This window comes from Hirundo rustica, unplaced genomic scaffold (assembly GCF_015227805.2).
Source record: "Hirundo rustica isolate bHirRus1 unplaced genomic scaffold, bHirRus1.pri.v3 scaffold_137_arrow_ctg1, whole genome shotgun sequence".
In the NCBI taxonomy this organism is placed as follows: Eukaryota; Metazoa; Chordata; class Aves; order Passeriformes; family Hirundinidae; genus Hirundo; species Hirundo rustica.
Genome location: NW_026690223.1, coordinates 9,461 through 14,190, shown reverse-complemented (window position 1 = coordinate 14,190; position 4,730 = coordinate 9,461).

The following is a 4,730-nucleotide window of genomic DNA, read 5'->3' as shown; positions in this document are numbered from 1 at the left end:
GACACAAACTTGATGGGTTGTGGTTCCCACTCCAGTGGCTGCACTTGGACTTCCTTCCATAGCCAGAGCAGAGCTCCCTTGTCCCAGAAAGTCCCTGGCAGTGGAGGGATGAAGGAAACAGGACAGGCTGTGGGGATCAGGTGCAGGGCAGAGCCAGGGAGAAGAATGGCTTTTACATTTGATGGAACTGTGCTTTCCCTTGGGTTTGTTGGCTGACAATAAATGAATAAGCTCTGTGTCTCGGGCAATGCCTTCTCCAAGGAAAGCAGGTGGGAGTTGGAGCCAAGGAGCTGAAACCTGCAGGTCCAGCCAGGGGCGGAGGGAGCTCAGATTTGCACAAGGCTGCTTGGAGTCCCAGGGCTTGGATGGGGGAAATGGTGGGGTGTTGGTAGGGACAGAGTCTGATTGAATGTCAGACATAAAGGGTCCTGATTTTCATATCTATTCAAAGTCCATGAGGAGATACTTAAATTCAGTGTCAGTTTGAGATTGCACATATCAAGGTATTAACAGGAAAAAAATAAAACCTAAACAGGCCTAAAAAACTTTTCTCACTGTCTTTTCTAAATATAATATATTCACTTTGAATATACTTCTGATATCTGTCAAATTAACCACAAAAGATTTGAAAACTTAAATTATTCCCAGAGGCTTGGCTTGTTAAGGTGTTCTGAATGTTACTGAGCCCTGGGGCACTGAATTCCTGAACTGAAGAGCTGAAGGCTGAACAAGCCTCTGGAGAAGTCAAATCCAGCAGTAGCCTCCAAGTGTCTGAGGATGTCAGCAGCCCCCTCTGAGGCCATCCCTGCCCAGAGACCATGGGGGAATGGGCAGACAAGGGGAGCATCCCTGGGGCTGGGCAAGCAGAACTCAGAGGCACCAGCACAAATGCCATCATCAGCCCCTGGGGCCAGGAAGGGCTGGGGGACAGCAGGGAAACCACTCAGGTTTGTGGTGGCCTCTGAAGTCAGCCAGAAAGTTTGTTCCCATGAGCTGTGAGTTTCCTGTGCCACTGCAGATGTTGTTGCTCGGAACCAGGGCTGCCGGCAGCCACCTCCAAACTGCCCTCAGCATTTCCTTTACTACCCCTTGGCTTTCTTTATTCTTCGTGGACCTTATTTTTTTCTTATTGCCCTCTTCCCTGCCCTGTAAACAGCCCATCCCTGGCTGCTATTTCCTCCCTGGCCTTACTCCCCATCTCAGTTCCTGAGTTGGCACCATGGGAATGTCCCTTGGGGAGCAGGGTCATCCTCCAAGTGCTTCAGGAATTGTCTGCAGGTTCCTGCAGTGCCTCGTGCTGCTCCCTTGCCAGAGGCACCACAGGCCAGGGGGGCACATCTGGGCTGCAGTGTCTGCCTGTGGGGCTCCCTGTTCTGGGCAAGGAGGAGGAGCTGCAGAGGCTCTGCAGGACTGACAGGATGGGCTTTGGGGCTGTGAGGAGAAGCTGAGGCACCTGGGCTGCTGGACCTTCTGGAGAGGAGGCCCCAAGGCTCATCCTGCAACTGCTGCAAGGATGATGTCAGAGAATCACAGAATCAGCAAGGTTGGAAAAGACCTTGGACATCATCAAGTCAAGCCTTTGCCTGATACTGCCTTGTCTCCCCTGAGCCTCCTCTTCTTCAGGATAAACAACCCCAGCTCCCTCAGCCACTCCTCACAGGACTTGTGTTCCAGACCCCTCACCAGCCTTGTTGTTCTTCTCTGGACAACCCTCATCCCCTCCATGTCCTTCCTAAACTGAGGGCCCAAAACTGGACACAGCACTCCAGGTGCTGCCCAACCAGTGCCGAGCACAGGGGAAGAATCACCACCCTGCTCCTGATGTCCACACCATTGTTGATCTAGGCCAGGTGTCATTGGCTGTCTTGGCAACTTGGGCACACTGCTTGGCTTCATGTCCAGCCTGCTGTCCATCAGTCCCCCCAGGTCCCTTTCTGCCTGGTTGGTGTCCAGCCACTCTGTCTCCAGCCTGTCGGTTGTTTATCCTGGAGAAAAGGATTCTCAAAGGAGACAAGGCAGTGTCAGGACACAGTTTGGACTTGAAAATGTCCAAGGTCGTTTCCAACATTGCTGATTCTGTGATTCTCGGAAACCACCCTTGCAGCAGTTGCAGGATGAGCCCTGGGCCTCCTCTTCAGAAGCTTCAGCAGCCCAGGTCCCTCAGCTTCTCCTCACAGCCCCAAAGCCCATTCTGTCAGTCCTGCAGAGCCTCTGCAGTGCAGGGGAAACACTGGGCAACTGAATAGCAGAATCAATATGATTTTAGTGGAAGCCGTTTATTTAATATTTTATATATATATATAAAAATATAAAATTATATATTTAATATATTTTATTTATGTTAAACTCAAATTATTGATTCTAACACTACTGTCCACACGTACAGGTGTCTCTCAGTTGGCTGAGCCACTTGTTCACAAGGCAGGCACACATCCTTCAGGACTCCTCATTGGTCAAGCATTCATCATCATGTTGTGTGTCGTCTAAGTTTTGCATTGTTTGTAAACAGTTTCTCAGGCTCTTGGTTCTTATTTGTAGTCCTGTTGTTACCTCAGTAGCCTTGAGGAATTCCTGAGGTCTCCTGGGCAAGGAGCCTCAAGCCCTGTCTTACAATGCAAGATGTAATCAAAAAAATGTATTCTATTACCATCTGTTAAAACCCCAGCTGGGGCAGGTTGTTTATCTCTTCCATCACCCATCCCTCATATCTCTGAGGGGGATCTTCTCTTAATGGGCCAGCTGTGTAAAACCAAATGGGGCAGTGTTCTTGTTCTCTTCCATGACCCATCCTCCCTCCAGGGAGATCTCTTCTGTTAATGGGCCATTGCCACTTTGGGAAGGGCTCTGGTGACCCAGGTTCCTGTGACCCAAGCTGAGAAGTCATCTGTCCCTTTCTCTGCCTCTGGCAATGATGTGAGGTGGGACTGAAGAACATGAGGGTCTGGCCCTGGTCCCATCATTGTATTTAAACCCATCTCAGGTCATTTCTGGCTGGGCTCTGCCCCAGCCCACAGAGTGTGACCTCAGCCCTGACTCTGTCACAGCCGCTGTGCCTGAGCCCTGCAATGCCTAAAGGTCACTGTCATGGGTTGGCACAGTTTGGTTTTTAGTTAGGGAGGAATGTGAAGTGTTACCCTGTCCGGACCCTGGAAATAGTTTTAGAAAGGACAAGGACCTCTCAGAAGCCGGTTTGAGATACTGGCATCTGCTGCGGCCACTGAGAATGTTGAATGCGACTTTGGGCAGTACCCATATGTTATAAATAAGTTCTATTCAAATAATCTATGTTTTAGTTACTTAATTGTTAAGTAATTCCGTTAAGATTGTTAATGCTAGTTCTGTATAAAGAATTTGCCTTATTCCTGTTTTAATATTGATTTATCACATTATTTACTTGTTTGTTAATTAAGAATTCACCTTATTACCTGTATCTCTGCTCCCATTCGCCGGATAGTGTCTGAATATGCAAATAAAAAGAACACTGGAATTCTGGGAACAACTCAAGAACAAGAGACTCTGAAAAACAGGGAACCAAAGTATAATCCAGGACTGAAGTCGCACTTTAGACTAGTGCAAGAGGTACGGGGGTCTGCCGAAGCAGCTTTATTTAGTCGCCGTGACCTGAGAAGGAGTCCCCCATCGCTGGATGACCCCTGATCAGCGAAGCAAAACTGACTCCCCGGCAAGGGGAAAAAGCCCGTGAGGGGGTGTGGGAGTCCCCAGCTTTGCTGTGAAGCAAAGCTTTGTGTACCTCCTCCTCCTCCGCGTTGCCAAGGGAGCAAGCAAGCTCTCCCCCAAGGCCAAGCTTGATAATAAAGAAACATACAAAAGAGCAAGTCTCTCTCTCTTTCTTTTTTATTCGAGAACAATTTTTGGGGGTTCGTCCATGGGATCTGGCCACACCTGAAGAGGGACCGAAGACGGGATGGCCGCTCGCTCTTCGGACCTCCGGGACAGCTGGCCAAGCGGGAGCAGCCTGGGACCGGCAATGAGGAGGAGCGCCGGAGGGTGAGCATTCCGGTGGTGGGTAAAGGAGACATGTGAGTGGGAGTGTGAGAGAGTCGGGGGCTGGCAGCTCGGACCCCCGGAACTGAGTGTGGACCCCTCGGTACTGCGGTTTCGGACCTCCGCGAAAGGGCTGACCAGGAAAAAGGGGGAAGCGAAAGAAACTAGTGAGTGAGGCGTCTCCTTAGGGGCAGAAAGACCCCTCCCCTGGGCATGCAGGGGAAAATAGAGTGTGAGTGGCACGCATTAGGGGCAGGTCCCCCCCACTTAAGGGCTAGAGTAGCCTAGGAGGGTTTAGAGTCCCTGGAGGGGCCAGAAAAACCTACCAGGGTTGACGGGGTGTCCCCAGACACTGCGGGTGCCGAGAGCTCATGAGAGTCCCTGCTTCCCAGGACTGAGCCAGACGCACCGGAGAGGGTGTGCTGCCGCGGTCTCAGGGAGGAGGCCGTAAACCCATAGCCCGAGGACACCGGGGTGGGGAGTCAGCTTGGAGGCAAGGCGGGCATCCTGCACACACACACTCATCCCTCTTGCTGAGGCTGCTTCGCTGGGGAGAAGTAGTCAAGCCAGTCCTGGGGGAAGGCAAAGGGGTCGGGCCCTGCTCGGGTTGATCCTTGGAAACAAGGAAGGGATACCCCCCCAGGTAACCCGTGCGGAGTCTTGACCTCTTACCTCCGTTTCAAAAAGGGAAGAGGGGAACGGTACTAGTGACAGGGCAGTCTAGT